We start from the raw sequence: 22101 nt of genomic DNA on the forward strand, positions 1-22101 counted from the left end.
TATTGAGGAGAGATGTTCAAAATCACAAAAGATAACATTCATAAATATGAGTATTTAACTCCCCTGCAATTCTTTTTATTCTATCCTCTCACAACATCACCTTCCCAGAATTGCAAAAGATTTAGCTGTTTTCCCAAAACCTACCTACATGCAGAAAAGAGAATGTTATTCTAAATATCTAGACTGACATGTAGGCAAGCTCAGGGAAGACTTTTTATGAGGGAAAATTATGCTTAGTTATTTCAACGTAATTGCAAAAAAAATGGACAGTAGTTAAAATAGTAAATTTACAATTGCATTTTGAGTTTGTCATTGCTTCATCTCACTCCCACCACTACCAAGGCAAATCTGTTACATGTCACCAATGATACTATGTTGTTGTGCTAATATGAAAAGAATTGGTTAGTACATTAAGATTGTATTACATAACAAATATCTCCCTAGAGCAGAAAGTCAACATTAAAAATGCTATTGTGTAAACCAGATGTTTTGATATTATATTTTAGAGAAAGCATTTCAGGGGAGAAAAAAGAAGAAAGGAAGGTCATTCATGATATATTTACATTAAATTAGACAGAAAGGAAAAACAAATAGAGAAACTCTCTGCTAAAGAAAAGAAAGTCTTCCAAGTACAATTCATTCAGTCTCTTTGCTTATCAGATGGGTGTTTTGATTTGGTACATGGTATGGCAATGTATTTCAGACTCTTTCCCAGTCATGTTGTGGTGTTCTTGTCCAATTTGCAGTATCTTCAAAATCTAATCTGTGCTACTGTTCTGTTTCTTAAGAGATTTTGTATATTTGCAGTATTTAAAAAGATATCAAACTTTCTCATTTGTAGAGATGACTATGGCAGAAAGAAATTGATAACTCTCCATTGAAGAACAAATACAATTATAAGGAATGGAAACACTGAATGTTTGATCTTTCACATATTCCTGGAATGACCCTTTTTAAACTTGAAATGCTTATGCACGTGCATAACTTTGTCCTTGTAGAGTCTGAACTCAGCTTTACTTGCAGGGTTGCAATTATGAGCAGCCATAAGTATTTACAGCATCAGAGCTTAATGATAAGTGTCTGAATTGCTAAGAAATGTCATTTTATTGTCTTTAAAGAGTGCTTCCAGTTCACTCTACCAGAAACTTTCCATTTTTTTCAAAGGAGACATAGAGTTTTCTTCCCTGAGAATTCATCAAACAAGGTACTCCTCAGCTACCACCCTCCATCAGGATGGAAAAAAGGCAAATTCTGAAGTTACTCCAGTCTCACAGAGCCTCCAGACAGTTCCATTTCTTTAAAGGGAGAAGAGGTGAAGTAATTATTTCTTACGTACTTAAGTGAGTTATAAATCAAATTTCATATATGGACATATGTCCTGGTTCCGGCTGGGACAAAGTTAACTTTCTTCCCAGTAGCTAGGGGGGGGTGCTGTGTTTTGGGTTTGGTATGAGAGGAGTGTTGATGGCCCACTGATGCTTTGGTTGTTGCTGGGTGGTGCTTGCACTGGGGACTTTTTGTTTCTCTTTTCGGCCTCTCATGCCCTGCCAAGTGCAGGGGAAGGTGTGGGGGGGAGCCTAGGTGGGGCGGTTGACCCAGCTGGCCAATCGGGTATTCTATACCATGTGACGTCATGCTCAGTATAAAAACTAGGGGAAGAGGCGTGCTCTCTCACAGTTCGTGATACGCGATCAGTCAGCAGTTGCTTTGTGCATCACCTGCTTTGTATATTCTGTTATTGTTGTTGTTATCACTGTTATTATTACTGTCTACTTTGGTTTATTTCCATTATTAAACTGTTTTTATCTCAACCCGTGAGTTGTCCTACTTGTGCCCTCCTGATTCTCTCCACCATCCTACTGGAGTGGGGTGGTGAGGGAGCAGCTGCGTCGTGTTTAGTTGCTGGCTGGGGTTAAACCACGACAGTGCTTTTTGGTGCCCAATGTGGGGCACGAAGGGTTGAGATAACAACAGATTAAGTAGAGCGTATTAAGGAATTTATAGCTGTTAACAGTTGCCGGTCACAATATTGATTCATCTGTTCTCGATATTAATTTATCTGATCTGCACCATGCTCTTGTTTTTGCTGTGACTTTTAAAGATTGGTGTTGGGTTTTGTAGTCTGCTGTGCTCTGCCGTGATTAGTGATGTTTTGCCTGGGACATTTGTTATTAAAACACTGGCATTGGGGGTTATTTGGTATTTGGGATTTCTAATGAAGCTGTTACTGTATTTCGGGTACCACCTCATGGAGACAATTAGCAATTATACCTCTTCCTCTGAGAGGCTTTTTATGGAGGAAAAAGACAATGGCACCTTCACTACCTTCCTCTATGATGTCGTCTCCTTTGTTAAAATAACTTGTCAGTACCTTGAACATCCCTGGGTAGTTAAGATACATCTATTGGTATTTCAATGAATATTGTTTCGGTTTTGTCCAAGGTTAATAAGCAATTTAAGAATATCATCCAGAGATCTGCCCCAAGGCTGGATAATTATGAGTGGCAGGGTGAATGGGATAGCATGAGCAAATGCCTAGGACGGTGGGCACCCCCAGTGTTTTGGAACTTCACCCTGAAGAAGTGCAGAACCCTGAAAAATTAGTAGAATATTTGGAAAAAGTATGCTGTCACCCTGGCCATTCTAGCGAGACGCAAATCATTGCAATGTGCTAGGGCCTGACCTACGCCTGCCGAGCCCTGTTTAACACCACTCAGAACCCTCAAGGGGAAGAATAGGTCTCTGCATCTGACGACAATACAATAGCCCTGTGGCTACCCCACCCCCCACGGCAGGCACGGCGGCTACTCCACCCCCTGCCACAGAGAACCAACCCATGCCAGTATTAGTCGCCCCTATACAAAAAAGAAAATACACAAGAAAATCAGCTCGTCTAGTAAGGGATGAAAATGAACCAGGGCCATCACAAGAACAAGAAGAGGAAGAGGCAGAACCCGTAAATGAGATGGTAATCACTCGATCCCTGTCCCTGGGTGAGCTGCGAGATATGCGAAAAGACTTCAGTCGTCATCCAGGGGAGCACATTGTCACCTGGCTGCTCCGATGCTGGGATAACAGGGTCAGTAGCCTGGAATTAGAGGGTAGGGAAGCCAAGCAGCTGGGATCCCTTTCTAGGGAAGGGGGCATTGACAAAGCAATTGGACAAGGGGCACAAGTCCTCAGCCTCTGGAGGTGACTCCTGTCAAGCGTGAAGGAAAGGTATCCCTTCAAGGAAGACGTTATATGTCACCCAGGCAAGTGGACCACCATGGAGAGAGGTATCCAGTACCTGAGGGAATTAGCCGTGCTGGAAGTGATTTATGATGACCTGAACAACGAGCAGTTACCCAAAGATCCAGATGAAGTCAAGTGCACCCGACCCATGTGGCGGAAGTTTTTATGGAGCGCACCAGCGTTGCATGCAAACTCATTGGCAGTAATGACCTGGAAAGACAGAGAGGAACAAACGGTGGATAAATTGGCTGGCCAACTCCAGCAATACAAAGAAAGTCTCTCTTCCTCCCTACGGGCCTGTGTCTCTGCTGTGGAGAAACTGTCCCGAGAGTTCTAGTGACTCAAAGAGGATATGTCCTGCTCCCCACCTGCACGGGCCAGTATCTCAGCCATTAGGAGTAAGTGTCCCTCTGCTCAAGAGAGGAGACATCGTGGGTACACACCCCGGGGCACCCTGTGATTTTACCTGTGTGACCACAGAGAGGACATGAGGAAGTGGGATGGAAAATCTACCTCAACCCTAGAGGTTGCAAGGAAAAACAATCACAAAAGGGGGTCTTTCCAGGAAAACTGCTGCTCCAGTCTCCAGTGAGCAGTTTCCCAGACAGAGTAGAAGGGCTGATTCCACTTCCGATCTTAATAAAGGGACTTCTTAGTCGTACTTACAAGAAGTGAGTAGCAAATACGATGACCGGGACTAGAGGGGCCCTGCCTCCAGCCAGGTGGAGGAAAGGGACAACCAGGTTTACTGGACTGTGTGGATCCGATGGCCTGGCACATCAGACCCACAGGAGTATAAAGCTCTAGAAGACACCAGTGCACAGTGTACCCTGATGCCATCAAGCTGTAAAGGGGCAGAACCCATCTGTATTTCTGGAGTGACAGGGGGATCCAGGAGTTAACTGTATTGGAGGCCGAAGTGAGCCTAACCAGGAATGAGTGGCAGAAGCACCCCATTGTGACTGGCCCAGAGGCTCTGTGCATCCTTGGCATAGACTACCTCAGGAGAGGGTATTTCAAGGACCCAAAAGGGTACTGGTGGGCTTTTGGTATAGCTGCCCTGGAGATGGAGGAAAATAAACAGCTGTCCACCTTGCCCGCTCTCTCGGAGGACCCTTCTGTTGTGGGGTTGCTGAGGGTCAAAGAACAACAGGTGTTGATCACCACCACAACAGTGCACCGGCAGCAATATCGCACCAGCCTGGACTCCCTGCTTCCCATACATGAGCTGATTCGTCGACTGGAGAGCCAACGAGTGATCAGCAAGACTCGCTCACCCTTTAATAGTCCCAGTGCAAAAGTCTAATGGAAAGTGGAGACTAACAGTAGACTACCATGGCCTGAATGAAGTTACGCCACCACTGAGTGCTGCCGTTCCAGACATGCTAGAACTTCAATATGAACTGGAGTCGAAGGCAGCCAAGTGGTACGCCACAATTGACATTGCTAATGCGTTCTTCTCAATCCTTTTGGTGGCAGAGTGCAGGCCACAGTTTGCTTTCACTTGGAGGGGCGTCCAGTACACCTGGAACTGACTGCCCCAGGGGTGGAAACACAGCCCTACCATTTGCCATGGACTGATCCACACCGCACTGGCACAGGGTGAGGCTCCAGAACACCTGCAGTACATTGATGACATCATCTTATGGGGCAACACAGCAGAAGAACTTTTTGAGAAAGGGGAGAGAATAGTCCAAATCCTTCTGAACGCCGGCTTTACCATAAAACAAAATAAGGTCAAGGGACCTGCACAGGAGATCCAGTTTTTAGGAATAAAATAGCAAGATGGACGTTGTCAGATCCCAATGGATGTGATCAACAAAATAACAGCCATGTCTCCACCAACTAGCAAAAAGGAAACACAAGCTTTCTTAGGTATTGTGGGTTTTTGGAGAATGCATATTCCAGATTACAGTCAGATCGTAAGCCTTCTCTATCAAGTGACCAGGAAGAAGAACGATTTCAAATGGGTCCCTGAGCAACGACAAGGCTTTGAACAAATTAAACAGGAGATAGTTCATGCAGTAGCCCTTGGGCCAGTCCGGGCAGGACAAGATGTAAAGAATGTGCTCTACACCGCAGCCGGGGAGAATGGCTCTACCTGGAGCTTCTGGCAGAAAGCACCAGGAGAGACTCGAGGTCAACCCCTGTGGTTTTGGAGTCGGGGATACAGAGGATCCGAGGCCCGCTACACTCCGACTGAGAAGGAGATATTGGCAGCATATGAAGGGATTCGAGCTGCTTCGGAAGTGGTTGGTACTGAAGCACAGCTCCTCCTGGCACCCCGACTGCCGGTGCTGGGCTGGATGTTCAAAGGGAGGGTCCCCTTTACACATCATGCAACCGATGCTACGTGGAGTAAGTGGGTCGCACTGATCACAAAACGGGCCCAAATAGGAAACCCCATCCGCCCAGGAATCTTGGAAGTGATCATGAAGTGGCCAGAAGGCAAATACTTTGGAATATCCCCAGAGGAGGAGGTGACGCATGCTGAAGAGGCCCCACTGTATAATAAACTGCCAGAAAATTAGAAGCAATATGCCCTGTTCACTGATGGGTACTGTCGTCTGGTAGGAAAGCATTGGAAGTGGAAAGCTACTATTTGGAATCCTATACGACAAGTCGCAGAAACTGCTGAAGGAGAAAGTGAATCGAGTCAGTCTGCCCAGATTAAAGCCAGGCAGTTGGCTTTGGATATTGCTGAATGGGAAAAATGGCCAGTACTTTATCTCTATACTGACTCATGGATGGTGGCAAATGCCCTGTGGGGGTGGTTGCAGCAGTGGAAGCAGAACAACTGGCAGCGCAGAGGTAAACCAATCTGGGCTGCCGCGTTGTGGCAAGATATTGCTGCCCGAGTAGAGAACCTGGCTGTAAAAGCACATCATGTAGATGCTCACGTACCCAAGAGTCGGGCCACTGAAGAACATGAAAACAACCAGCAGGTGGACCAGGCTGCTAAGATCGAAGTGGCTCAGGTGGATCTGGACTGGCAACGTAAGGGTGAACTGTTTACAGCTTGGTGTGCCCATGACACTTCAGGCCATCAAGGAAGAGATGCAACATATAGATGGGCTTGTGATCGGGGGGTGGACTTGACTATGGACACTATTGCACAGGTTATCCACGAATGTGGAACGTGCACTGTAATCAAGCAAGCCTCTTTGGTATGGAGGACGATGGCTGAAATATAAATATGGGGAGGCCTGACAGATTGATTATATCACACTCTCACAAACCTGTCAAGGCAAGCGCTATGTGCTCACCATGGTGGAAGTAACCACCGGGTGGCTGGAAATATACCCTGTGCCCCATGCCACCGCCAGGAACACCATCCTGGGCCTTGAAAAGCAAGTCCTATAGCGACATGGCACCCCAGAAAGAATTGAGTCAGACAACGGGACTCATTTCTGAAACAACCTCATAGATCCCTGGACCAAAGAGCATGGCATTGAGTGGGTATATCACACCCCCTACCATGCACCACCCTCCGGGAAAACGATACAATGGACCGCTAAAGACAACACTGACAGCAATGGGTGGTGGGACATTCAAGCATTGGGATACACATTTAGCAAAAGCCACCTGGTTAGTCAACACCAGGAGATCTGTCACTTGAGCTGGCCCTGACCCATCAAAACCCTTACGTTCTGTAGAGGGGGATAAAGTCCCTGTCGTGCACATAAAAATATGCTGGGGAAGACAGTCTGGGTTACTCCTGTCTCTGGCAAGGGAAAACCACCCATTCACGGGATTGCTTTTGCTCAAGGACCTGGGTGCACTTGGTGGGTGATGCGAAAGGATGGGGAAGTCCGGTGTGTACCTCAAGGGGATTTGATTTTGGGTGAAAATAGCCAATGAATTGAACTGTATGATGTTAATTGCTATATAATACTGTATGTCATCATTTCTATGGTTGCTATATGTCATATCAACGGTATTGCAGTAAGAATCACCCAGTTTAATGAAGAATGAACTCTGATGAGACCGAGCAAAGTGCAACGATGATAGAACCGGACGAGCACAGCGATAATGGAAACAGAACTGGCCTCAGCATGCAATAGTCCAACACCACACATCTCTCTTGCCCTGAAAGACTGTTATGACAGATGGAGCCCAAAGTCATGGACTAAATGAACTCAATGGACATTTTAGAGGGATGGTCCTTAGACTAAAGGAATGATATCTGTGTGTAAGTATCAAAAGGCAGGAAAAGTGGTGGTGATTAATGTATTGGAAAATGTGAGACCTGGGCATGACGTAGATGGTATAGAATAAGGGGTGGATACTGTCATGGTTCCAGCTGGGACAGAGTTAACTTTCTTCCCAGTATCTTGGGGGTTGTGCTGTGCTTTGGGTTTGGTATGAGAGGAGTGTTGATGGCCCACTGATGCTTTGGTTGTTGCTGGGTTGTTCAGTTTTGGGCCCCTCACTACAAGAAGGACATTGAGGTGCTGGAGCGTGTCCAGAGGAGGGCAACGAAGCTGGTGAAGGGCCTGGAGCATAAGTCTTATGAGGAGCGGCTGAGGGAACTGGGGTTGTTTAGCCTGGAGAAGAGGAGGCTGAGGCGAGACCTCATCGCGCTCTACAACTACCTGAAAGGAGGTTGTAGTGAGGTGGGTGTTGATCTCTTCTACCAAGTAACTAGCGATAGGACAAGAGGAAATGGCCTCAAGTTGTGCCAAGGGAGGTTTAGATTGGACATTAGGAGAAATTTCTTTACTGAAAGAGTGATCAGGCCTTGGAACAGGCTGCCCAGGGAAGTGGTTGAGTCACCATCCCTGGAAGTATTTAAAAGACGTGTAGATGAGGCCCTTAGGGACATGGTGTAGTGGGCATGGTGTGTTGGGTTGACGGTTGGACACAATGATCTTAGAGGTCTTTTCCAACCTGTATGATTCTATGATTCTATGATTCTATGGGTGGTGCTTGCACTGGGGACTTTTCGGCCTCCCATGCTTTGTCAAGTGCAGGGGAAGCTGGTGGGAGGGAGCCTAGCTGGGGCGGTTGACCCAGCTGGCCAATCGGGTATTCTATACCATGTGACGTCATGCTCAGTATAAAAACTAGGGGGAGAGGGGTGCTCTCTCGTGGTTCGTGACATGCAGTCGGTCAGCAGTTGCATTGTGCATCACTTGCTTTGTATATTCTGTTATTGTTGTTGTTATCACTGTTATTATTACTGTTCTACTTTGTTTTATTTCCATCATTAAACTGTTTTTATCTCAGCCTGTGAGTTTTCCTACTTGTGCCCTCCTGATTCTCTCCACCATCCTACTGGAGGGTGGTGAGCGAGCGGCTGCGTGGTGTTTAGTTGCTGGCTGGGCTTAAACCACGACAACACATTTTATCATTTCTAGCACATCCTGTTTGACAATGGACTAAGATATCTGTCCCACCTGGGGCTTCCCAAGTGCCTGAATTGTGTGCTTCTTATGAGTGAAAAGATATTTGAAAGCAGCCATGCCCTGGTAGCCATTCTCCTTGTAACTCCTCATAATTTTTACTGTGATATTCTGCAATGCTGCAATTCCTTGTCATTTCTACTGCAATATGCAGTAAGTAACTGAGGTCATTGTTCCTGCACAGCTTTTTATTTGGAGTATATTCTGGAATTATGCTATTAAGTATGTGATGCCATGGATTATAAAGCCAAAAAAAACCCCAAGAGGGTGGCCAAGCTACCCAATCTCCTTGAACTGAATTCAACAGGCAAAATTTGAGCAAAGTACATTTGAGCATTCCTCCAGTCATGGAGGAATAAAGTTCAAAACTGTTAAATCTGGACCAGTGTCACAGATGCAGCGCAAGACTTGGAAACTGAAAGACATGGAAATGGAGTTTGCTTAGATAGAAATCTTTTTTGTTTCAAAACTGACCTATCCCTGAAGGGAGAGATTTTCAAAAATGTCACAAAAGCATGTATATTTGGGAGCACAGAAAACAAGACATTCATGAAGCTGGCAGTATTAAAAAAAAAAAAAATTGTGAATCCTGTAGAAACAGTATTTGGAGAGTTTTGCTGGACAGGTTCTGCTCTGAAATACGTCATGAAAGAAGCATCACAGAGCTTATCTTATTAAAGGTAGACAATCTAAAGAGGTGCCTGAGGCTTATGATAATTTTCATTATTATCATAATTGATCTAATATCCTCATATCCTGATATGCTTTTAGCTCTGCAACCTTTGCCTCAGTAGGTTGGAAATGTGAAAAGTCCCATAGTTGCAGTAAAAGACTGCAATAAATTTCACTACCTTTGCCCTTTACTGTGCTTTGCCTTTTGATTATCTGGCATTCTTCGACTCCCCTGTACAGGTCCAACAACTTTGGGGAAGGAAGAGGAATGCCTACTGGAATGCCTTGTCAGTCACAGTACTGAGTATATAAAAGGTTAAAGAAGAACAACATTCAACTGTCTTCCATGGGCAAGGGTAGCTTTGTTCTTGTGACAGAGTCTGCAAAGAGAACATAAAATGCCGCAATATGACTCCATTCTCATGACAGCAGCTGTAACAAAAATGGGAAATAACACAAACAACCCATTCTAGACTTGCAATTTTTAGACGGTAATCACTTCATCCTTTTTGGATTTTGTAGTGAAGAGCTGTCTGGCCTGTTCTCTTAAGAAAGAATTCATGCCCTATCCTTAAAACAAAACAATCACAGTTAAGTCTGTTCTCTCAGGTTATGTGGTTTCATCAAATCTGATCTATAAAAGGTGACTGTCTTCTAAGAGAAACAGGTACAATGCAAGTCTTTCAATTTACATTTTTCTTGGCCTACCCTGCACATAACTAAAATAACAGTAGTTGTCCAAATAAGAAAGGAACAAAATTTACAATTCACATTATAAGTTACCATTACTTATTGCGTCAGTATTATTATGGAGAAGACTAGGAATTGCTAATTTTTCAAGTGCTGCTATCCAGTAGAGTATACAGTATATAATAAAATAATACTTTTAATGGCAAAGGAAAACATTTCAAATTAAAAAAAGTGCTATATTCAGTTAAGCCACGGAGCTTCTTCTGTGCCTTTGAAATCTTTTAAGATAGACTTTCAGTCTGTATGCTAAAGATTCACCCACCTTTAACTCTGGACAGTACATGTCTCTTAATTTTATATCAATATTCAGTGATGGTATCCATACATTCCCAGTAGTGCATTAAGCAATGTGCCTAACACTTGTGAAAGTGAATTCATCTCTCTCTTGTATTCTTCAGTGTAACAGAGTGTTTTACAGATGGGTTTTAGAGACCATGTTTTAGCAAGAGACAGGGACTTTATTAGTCTGTTGTTAGTAACACTCAAATTTTCCTAAGTTCATTTTAAGGTTTGAAAGCAAAACAGAGAATTTAACTTAATCTCCATATTCAAAAAGTCCATCTTAATAAATCCATTGTCTAACATCCAGTCAAAGATATAAAATGTTACCAAATCAGGCTTATTCTGTATCATAAAGACAGTGATGCCTGCTCGTACTTTGTGGGGGATGACTGATTGTAGAGGGTGTAAAGCAATGGATAGCTACACCAGAGGCAACCTAGTTATAGGGGTATATGATCACAGGGAGCAGCACCTAAGAGGCAAGGAAAAACGTACTTTCAAGGCTTCTTGAACATCCATTAGGGTGACATGATAATGAAAGAAGGAAACAAAAACCAAAATAACGGAAATGGAACTGAGTGATGTCTAGATCAGATAAATTAGGGCAATATTTATCAGGTTTGATGGGATAAGTAATAAGATGTAGCCTTGAGAAAAGAACTCTTAAAGTTGCAGTAAACAAAAGGACTGTAAATGAAGGAACATATGGCCTGAAGTAATTTTCTCAGTATTATTTACAAGTCGTTATTTGTCTTAATAGACCTAAATTTTTGTCTGTACGCTAATTGCAGCAGTCAAATACAATCACATACTTTCTCATATTAGTAGAAAAGGAAGAAGGGGAAAGCAGTTGGAGATATCAAATCAGTAAGCATTTTTGAGATTAATATTATGCAGAGGAGCCTGATTCATTTGCCTGTAAGACATAAAAACAGCTACATTACGGATACACTGAGGGACACTGATTGACCTCTTTGACAGTATATAGCCTGCTTTTTGAGACCCGCTGATGACAAACAAAATCTATTTGTGAGCCCTTTACTACAGAATTTTCTACCCTTCCTGCTTCAATACTGGTAGGGAAAAACTTTTCTTTGATTGACAATTTTTATTTCAGTCTCTGGTATATTTGAAACAGTCTTACTTCATGCCTTTATGTAGAGTTCAGTCAAGGAAATAAGTCTGTTCAATAAGGTAACTGCATATAGAGTATACTCAGGATGACCTGCCTTCAGAGCAGCCATATATTTATAAACATTAAGTTAAGTGTTTTGGTCAAACTGGATTGTTCTGTTGAAATACTGAGCTTCAAAATACAGCTCAAGAAATGTGTAGAGTACTTTTGAAGTTATGCTTTTATTCATTTCTAACACTCTAAATCAAAGTTTTAAAATTCATTAGTTTTTACAAAAATGTATCTACCTTATTTGGGTAGTACTTTTATTCAAAATATGCTTTATTTATGAAAGAAGAAAGAACCCATATGTTACCTGCGTTCTCACTGATACAACAACGTATTTGCAAAAACCAATGCAATATGTGGGAAGAGAAGAAATCATTATGAAACAAAATGTCGGCAAATGTACAAAATAAGCAAAGATGTATTGCTAAATTATTCATGGATACACAGACTTAAGGCCAGAAGGTCAATCGTACCAGTAGCTTGACCTCCTATGTAACATGAGCAATCAAATTTCATACTTACACCAAAGTGAACTCAAAAGCCTGTGTTTGCTAAAGCATTCCTTTCAGAAAGACATCTAGTTTTGATTTATAAAGACTTCAGAAGTGGAAGAACTTAAAATTTTCCTTGGTAGTTTGTTCCAATATTTATTTATCCTTGCTGTTAAAAATGAGTATCGAATTTTTTATTTGAATTTGGGTATCTTTAAGAACTACCAATTGGTTCTTGTTATGCTGGTTCTTTTCTGTCCCAGCTTGAAAAACCTTTAGTACCAGTTATTTTTCCTCGTGTAGATACTTCCACATCATAATCAAATCACTTCTTGATCTTCTTTCTGATAATCTAAGCAAGTTGAACTTCATAAATATTATATTGCAACACATCATTTTCAACTCGCAATCATTTTAGAATATCCTCTTGGCAGTTATAGGAACCTTACGTATCACTGGGTAAAAATTTCTGAGCTATTTTACTTCAAATAGGAGAAATAGGATTTGGACAATTCAATCTGTTGACTTAGGACGATTTCAACTATGCAATCTAAAATAGGATAAGAAGGTGTCGTGTTGAATACATTGGCCCAGAATTACATGTCTATTCTGAAAAATATTCTGCACGTATGTTATTACAATGTTAAATTTCACAAGTCAAACAGGTAAGTCAGAAAATGAAATTACAACCAGACCTTTAAAGAGAATAAAATTCACAGTGTGACAAAGGAATAGACAACAGCTGACTGCACAAGTTAACAGGTAACCAATAAATGCTAGCTGTTTCATGTTATCTAATTCCATGATGAATTTTCAGACAATGCAATAGGTCCAAACAGATCTAATTCAGGACCATTTCCATATAGTCTGTTCCAGGACTAGTGAATCAGGCATTCTGTTGTGTATTCTCATCAGACATAGATTTTTTTGTGAGCTGTTGGGAACAAATGGTTATCAGGGAAGTACAGTAACTTGAAGTGGCTTAGCAACCTCCAAGATTGACGCTTGATTAATAAAAGCATTGTCCTCACTTGTTGATGGCTACTGTGCTTCCTTACTGAGTCTCACACGAATCAGCCAGAGGAAAAGAGGCTTCTGAAGGCAGGGCACTATCACTGTAAAGTAATGAAGCACAACAAAACTGTCTCCTTTTGTTTTCTCTCTATTATTATTTTTTTCCTTAAGAGTTTCCTCTTCATTAATGATAGAGATTGGAAATTTTCCCATCAATCATGGGGATGCCAGAGTAAAGTGCCTCACTGCCTATTCAGCTAAAAGAACACTAAGTAAAAAAGTTTTGCTGATGATGTAATTCTGATTTGAGAAGAATCACAATGGATCAAGAGAGATTTTACTTTTTAAAGCGGGAGGAGGTGTGCCAATAAACTTGTGAATCCTCTAAATAATGTAGTACTGACATTACACCTGCAATTCTATTACAGATGCATAAGAGTTTTGAACAAGGAAAATTTCCAAACAAAGTGGAGGGGAAAAATTACAAATTAATTGTCCACCATCCATTCACTACAAGAAAATTTTTTCAATTCACAAACACAAGCCATGTCTTTCAGTGGTTAATCTACATTCTTGCTTTTTTGCTTTTATTTTCTCTCACAAGATTACTAAACCATAAGCTATTCTTGATACTGAGCTTATAACAGTCTAAGAACTGGATAATTTTCCCAGTGTGTAGGAACATGGGACTGGGACAAAGAAAGGTGAGGATCACTCAGTCATATACCCATCCAGCCATATCGTTTTTCTTAAAATGTAGTTGCTTGTCCCCAAAACTGATTCCTCTGATAGACTTTCAATTGATTTTGAACCTATATTCACTCTTGAGTAATTTTGTGTTTATTCTTATGCTTGAACTATCCCTTAGTTAAAATATCTCTTCCCATATTGAAAAAAAATTAAACTTTCTGTAGGGCATCATAAAGTTAAAATTATGGCATGTCTGAACAATGACTATTGGATTTCTCGTTTGGATTATTTTAAGAGAAATTTGCTAATAAGTTATTGTAATTTTAATTTCTGCTAGAACAGCATATAGACTACTCAAAGCCCCAGAGTTCTAACTGGGCAGTATACACAAAGAAAAAAACAGCTTTTATTAAAATGTTTTAACCATTGCTTCAGCAATTTTACAAGGACTGTGTTAAAGTTGTTGATGTGATTGTAGCAGAGTTAAAGATCCCCTAGCTTCTACAATATACATTTTCTAGAAATTGTCTCATGCTATATATTATTTTCTTATACCACTAAATGTACAGTTGCACTGTTTTTTACCTTTAACACTACTTAAATAGCCTGTATATATAATGTAGCATGTTGGTAATTTATAATAATATAGGATACCTTGGCTCTGGCACAACATATATATTACAGTGTTTAAAATTAATCCAGTACATATTTCTATATGTTTGGGATATATATCTACTTCTACACAGTTAAGGCATCTGAGTTTCCCTTCCCCTGCCAGGAGGTGAAACATAACCAGCAAATTCTGCTCTGAGTTATATGTATGAAAAATCTATTAGTTTCAATGGGCATGCATATGTCAGAACAGAACTTAACCTAATAGCCTACCTTCTACTTACACTTACTGTCATTTTCCCAATTTTTAAAAAAATGAAAAAAAAGTCAATAAAAGCCAGAGCTAACGAAATGGATTTGGGAGATAATAATACCCATTCCCTCAACACAAACAATAAACATTTTAACAATGTTCATTAACTCCAAGAGGAAAGTATCCTATGTTACATCCTATCCTAAAGGAAGAAAAAATAATAATAAAAAAGACTGCTATGCCATGACCAATGAAGGCAGCTATTACAACAGCACCGGTGAGAGGTGCTTTCATCTCTCTCACTAAGTACAATCAACAGCAGGGGTTTCTGGATAATCTCTTGGTTTCAGAAAAACAGATTCTTAGTCCATTAATCTACTGTCATCGTTATTGGCAGAAAATGATTTCAGTTCCTACTTGAGAGGGGGATGGAGAGATTACCAAGAAAATACCGCTGCATACAAGTCTTTTTCTTCTTTTTCTTAAGCTGGTGGTATTATGACATTTGAAGTAAATAACTTGTGTGTCTTTTAGCTGAAAGGTAACATTTCATGAGTGACATTGATACTTTAGGTTCTTTGGGGCTAGATATTAGTAGTTTGCTACCTAGTGGTATTTACAAAGGGTCCCCCTTCTCATTGAAGTGAAGTATTTTGAGTGGCTTTTTTTAGAAGCAGTTGCACTTGATTAAGAGTTATCAGGGTGACCAGATCTGAAGTATTAGGTGGAAACTCGATTTCTTTTATAAGAAAAACATGGGGAACCATGGTGGTTATAGAGTTGCAAGGGTAATTACTGGAAAGATAATCTATCTGGACAGAAAAGTGCCCAAAACACATATTGAGTGTAATATTCCAGTTCCTCTATTATCTGTTTCACAAATAGAGTCACTGGAGCACACCTGATGTGGTCGACCCCAAGGAGACTGCAGAATTCAGCAGGGGTAAGTCAGGTTTCATAAGATATCTTTTTAGACCACATAGTGGGAGAAACAGTAAATAGCTCAGAGCGGAGAAATACAAGTAGAATTGTACATGGACAACTAGACTCCCTGAAGACACTCAAAAGTCTGTCACCACCAGGTCTTTTTTCTGGCTAACATTGCAGTATATTATAACTTATTACTAGCATGACTTGTAATGTGTGTTCTTCACAATAAACATTTTGTCCCGAAGTGGCACCCTCGTCTCCAAGAAGCTAACTGAACACCAGAAAAAATACAACAGAGTGGTAAACTCAGCCAATGCAAAGAGTATTTACTATTGTATTTAATGATGTTGTCAAAGTATTTCAGAACACAGTAGTGCTTTCATCCAGTTAGTCTAGAAGTGAGAAAAAAGCTTCCAAATATCTATAAGCTTATCAAATGAAATGAGAGTTCCTTATATTTGTATGAAGCATTTGAGGATTTACTAAGCATGTGCTCAGTATATATACATATGTAAACATATACTCTACTTATATAAATATATATGTACTCATATATAGTATATCGTTTACTTCATGTATTGAAAAACACGTGGTAGTCTAACACTTTTGTTAGATCCCTATGAATCTCACAGAGACGTTAGTACTATTTTCCTAGAAAGTTATAATAGCCAAGAAAAACAGAACTATCCAGCAGACTATTTTTTTTAATAAATTTTCTCACAGAAGAAAGTAAAAATGTCTAAATAAGTCTTAGCATTAGTACTTCCCAAAAGAAAAAACTACAAATCAAACTACAAGCTGGAACATGGTATGTAGAAGATGAACTGCCTTTCTCAGCACTGACCTTTACATTTAGGTCATAATTACAGCTATGATTTTGACAGGATACTTCCAAAGAATTTCTTGGTAGAGGTCAGAATTCTTCACCGTTAACACCCAAGGCCACCAGTTCATGTAGCTTTGGCTTTAACCAACAAATAGAGATCCTAGTAGCAAAGCATACATTAGTAATGGCATCAGTACTAACAGGTACAATTAAAATAGCTATGGAAAAAAATAGCTCTAAATTTATTTAGCAAGGAAAAATATAGTTTGCACATGCGCTTTGGTCTGAAATGAAACTCTGTCGAGGTTGTCTTTCCCGATTCTTTGGCATGGCATTCTGAAGGACATCCTTGTAAGAAAAAAAATTATTACAGTGCACCAGTAGACTTCTCAAAGCAATAATAGTCAGCACTGGAAAACAATTTCAGTGTTTAAGTATCCCACCACAAATCACATTGGACTTCATACTTATGAATAAATTGTCTTTAAAATGGGAATCATACTCAAAAAATTAATTGATACAAAGCATATTTGGCTTGGCTGTGTTCAAAGTACTCAACATAACCTGAGTAAGTTACCACTGGAATAACAAAATATGCAGCCCATGCACAAAGGTCTCAAATTTCAGGAGGGGTTTCTCAAAGCTACGTACCACCCCCCACCCCCATTTGATATTTTCTGAAAAAGCAAAACCTACTAGAAGAGATTTAAGAGCTAGAGTCCTTTGTCAAAGCTATAATTCTTTTTTCCTACAGGACTAAGATGGTGCTGCTATGAAAGGTGTTGATGAACACAGAGGTATCAGCATTTGTGCATCAGTCTACAAAACACAAAACCCATGACAAAGTCCCTCAATAGTTCTTTCAAGTAATTTACGTCACAAATATCAGCAGATATTCCCCAAAACGCCTGGGGGGGGGAAAACTAGAAAATGCACTTATATGTTTTCTGTACACATCATCGCATGAAAACAAAGTATGTAAAACAAGAAGTAGCATTCTAAGTTTAACTTAATTTTTATTTGTTTGTACATGAGAAACATCTTGGGAGAAATAGATTGTCCATGTGTGGTTTTTTTCCCGAAAAGGTCAAGTGGTCTTTGAACAGAAACAGTGCAGAAACAGTTTCACATGACTTTCAAGAAGCTTTGGTAAGTATTTTTTTCCCAGTTGATCTAAACTAGGTATGGCACCAGCATAAGGTATGTTTTTCCCAAGAAGCTTTCAAGTAGCTTTTCATAGCAGGGCTGTGCAGAACATGAAGTGAAACATTAGCAGTGCAAAAAAGCCTCTGTTAAGTCAGTAAACTTCTTTTCTATAATGTATTTGTTCTTCTCACAGAAAATAGCTCATTCACCATCTTTTATACTTTAGTTGTCTTTCCTACTATAGATTCAACTGCTTGCAGTCTCCACTTATGCGAATATCTCTCACAATATTTGTCACAGCTTGCTTTTTGTTTGAAATCAGTGGTATCATTACTGCTGCACAAAATAAATAAATAAACAAATAAATAATAATTTTTTAAAAGTAACATCACTTCCATGAAATACCCCCTCTGGATACTTTTTAATTTTCTGCTTAACATTTATAGATGCCACTTTGCTCACATCTGCTGAAGTAATTTTTTACCTCTTTTTCAGCTCAATGGCATTTTCCCACCTTCCTTGTTCAAACATCATTGGCTGGTTTGCCTTCCACACATTCAAGCTTCCAACAGCTAAATTCCTATGTTACCAGCTGAGAAACCTGCTGATTTGATTTGTCATGAGCACATGGCATTTGTATTGAATGTAAATTAAATATATACTTATACACACTGGCAAGATTTCAGTTTTAATTCAAAAGCACTGTAATTATCAGGGTAAGACTGTAGCTTTAGTTATAAACATGTCTCTATAAAATGCACTGGATTTGTCCCTAACTCCTCAACTAACATATTAACAATTAACAATTATCCAACTAAGTGTACTTTACCCAAACATGTCTTTTCTTTTAAGTATTCCCATTTCGGACTTACAAATGTCAATTTCTTTTATTGACACAATTTTTAAAGACTCCAAATAAAAGGGAAAAAAAATCAAGGGGTATCAGCAGTGTTATACTTAATGCTACTTAATAACCTTGGCTTCGTAAATTACAACTTCCCAACCTTCCTGAGCTTCATCCAGTATCAGAACTGCTTTAGGAGGTGGTTTTACATCTTTTTTGTACATCTCACTATGAAGCAGTGACTAGCAGTCACTTCATCTCATATTGTAAAGGACAGCAGCCCTACATTCCTCCATAACTGCTCCAAACCATTCACTCACCTAATAAATTATCGTGCCAAGCTTGCATCTCAAAGTGAGCTTCTAGGGACTTTGTATAGAGGTAACCTGGCTAATCACTTGTACTTTGTCTATGAAAGCTCATTTTAGAAAGAACCTGAATGGAAACCTCTGCAGGGTTTATTTAGGCTTTTTATACTGTGAGGTATGAAAATTGTACTTTTTATTTTTTGGACTGAAGAGATAAGTGTTGATGTTCATGGAAAGAGGAGGCTACTATCATGTAGGACAGTACCTCTACTTCCATGACACTAAAATACAAAGATGTGTAAACCTGGTATTGGTGTGCATCAGATTTGTTTCTTTTTTAGTATGACAGAAAGCTCAATATGATTTTACAGGGATCAAAGGATGGTGTAAGAAAAAATTAACAATTCGTTTCCTCCCTTTATGAAGACATTTAAACCACAAGTCTTCAAACATTCCCTGATCCCTCTAAAAAGTTTTGTGGAAAATCAGCTTGATGCACACTCACTTTATTATATCATCTGCTATAGTCTAGCTCAAAATGTCTCTTTCTAAATATTTAGTGGGACACCTGATGTGGAAATTTTAATACAAAGCAGACCATGTCCACATTACACTGTCACACATAGCAGAAGGACTAAGAATTATTATTGTTCCTCTTTAAAAAGAAAAGAATAGTGAGACTTCAGTGTGTATCTTCACAGTTGCACACAGTTTTGCAGTGCTTTTTTTCACTTTCATTGGTTAAGACGGTTGAATTATTTTTATTTCTTGAAGCTTTCCTACTTCATACGTAGGCTAGAATTTACTGCTGTACATCCACCAAAATGTTTCTCATTAGACATGTTAGACTGCATCTTCTAAAGTGGAAGTTTTCATAATTTTCTTTGAAAAACCAGGTCTAAGCCTTCTGCGCAGGTCGTCATTTGTGTTAGTCACACTTGCTAAAACTCAGTATCGCAGAATCACTTCTTTATCTTTCTTCCTGAGAGTTCTTTATTGGCAAGTCACAACAAACTGTAAAATTTGCTGCATTTACCATGAACAGCTTGTGAAACATGTCAACTTTCTCTATAATTTTCACAGGGCTTTAATTATGAATCAATGTGATGTTATGAATAGGGGTATTCATAGCTAATGCTTTCAACATGCAGTAAGCAATATTTCTATTACTTAAACATTGCTCATATCCACAGGCACTTCATTCTGGATTACTTCTTTTGTGAATACCCAGGCATATGCATTTTACTCAATCTAATGGTCAAGTTAAAAAGGAAATGATGCATTTTCCATGGAATTTTACATTGCAAATAAGGATGAATTTTCTAGCTGGAGAGTTGCAATTCTCCTGGGACTGTTTGTGACTGACACTATATTTTATCTGCACATTGAAACAACACACTTATCAAATGGAAAAGAAGAAGAAAAATTACAAGAGATTTGATCTTCTTTACAGCTTCTAATAGTAAAATACACTGTATGATTAATGAACCTGTCAACTGTAATGGGAAGAATATGTAACAAGTAACTGTGCATTACTTGTTTGCGATTTTTATCTTTTATAAATGCAACCATGTGTAGGATGATAAGATTAACTCTTTGTGCTTTTAAGTGAACATTATATGCAAGAATAATACAACCTCCGCTGTTTCATGTCATTCTGTCAGTTCTCAGTCTTAAGAATTGGAATTTTCCCTAATTCCAAAATAATTGTAGTATTATTTCATTTGGCATATCTACACATCTATTGCTGGATAAATTATTCACAGGGATGAAAGACAAAAAAGCCCACATAGCTCACCTGTCTCTTTCCATTTATGCCTTGTACCCCCCAGCTTTTCAGTGTCAAACAAAATGGGTTTTATAATTTCTTCAGGATTTTTATAGGGCCTACCAGAGAAGAGCCCTGGGCACACACTGGAACCTGCCTGGCATGGTATGAGGGATATATCTCCTACAGCTCTATATCATCTTTGAGATGCCCTCTATGTCATTTTGTATCCTTATGTCCTATACTCTAGGAATAACGTTGGGAAAAGCATCTTTCATGTCCCACTGACTCAAAACTTAAGGAATCCTAATGTTATTTAAACTTCATTGCAGTGGTAGGGCCTTGGCATAGGAGTCAAATCAGGGATTTCTGGCAGTTTTCTCACCAACTATTGGCAGTGAATAGGAAGGGCAGAGTTTTTGCATCTAAAACTCAGAAAGTTCATCATATGATAGTAGCCAGATCTCTCTAAGGAGAACTTTAAAAGTAAATGCTTATGAAATTTCCTCAGAACAATGGCCAGTGGCATTAAAATAAGAGGAAATTATTTATTGCCCTTTATTCTGTATTTATTTCTTGACATGCAACTATCTCATTGCCTTTAATTGCCTTGGGTAACTTGTGCCACTGAAAGTAATACACACACATTCCACGTGTACAGAAATTCTGAAGTAGCAATATGGGAAGTGTATGCAATTGGAATCAAATCTCAGTCTGTCACTTTGTTATTCAGAAAACAAAATTTTCTAATTACCTGATCAGAAAGAAAGAATTTAATAAGGCTTTAATGTACTTGAAAATGGGCACACAATGTATGAAAACAGTCCATTACCCTTTAGCATTTGAGAACTTGAAGTTTTAAGTTTTAAAATAAAGTTCTGAACTAAAGTACATGGTGAAGTCAGACATGGGGGGATGGGGGAAAGCATTTCATGTGGTGTGGAAATTGGAAAAACTACCTGTGATTAAATTGTATGTTATTATGGAAATAAATTTGTCACAATATACACCATTTGTTGCAATGCATTATTTATTGTAATGTCGCTTCATCAAGTTAGCCTAGTAACATTAACAGTGCAGGCTACGACATAGAATCATAGAATCATAGAATAGTTTGGGTTGGAAGGGAACTTTAAAGGTCATCTAGTCCAACCCCCTTGCTGTGAGCAGGGACATCTTCAACTAGATCAGGTTGCTTAAAGCCCTGTCCAACCTGACCTTGAATGTTTCCAGGGATGGGGCATCTACCACCTCTCTGGGCAACTTGTTCCAGTGTTTCACCACCCTCATTGTAAAACATTCATGTTAACTATATAAAACCTTATTTAAAATCAGTCCTTATTGTTTGCTGTCTTTGTATTTTGGAAAAAGAAAAGTCCTATAAACTGAATTACATGTTCAAGGTACAGTAATACTTATACAGAGAAAAGGTGAAATTTGTCTACTTCATCAGTACCATGATACCTCCATGATAAGGCTTTTGGAAACCTTCAGCAGTGTAAACTAATTGTGTTATTTTCTGTACAACTGTCCCACGTCTCTTGAATTCAGGTAAAATGTTAAACAGAAGGGAATCATCAAATATGATTTCCACTGGCTCTACTTATAATGTAGAATCATAGAATCATAGAATCATAAAGGTTGGAAAAGACCTCTAAGATCATCGAGTCCAACCATCAAATCAACACCACCA

The sequence above is a fragment of the Calonectris borealis genome, chromosome 2, assembly GCF_964195595.1.
Source record: "Calonectris borealis chromosome 2, bCalBor7.hap1.2, whole genome shotgun sequence".
Taxonomy (NCBI): domain Eukaryota; kingdom Metazoa; phylum Chordata; class Aves; order Procellariiformes; family Procellariidae; genus Calonectris; species Calonectris borealis.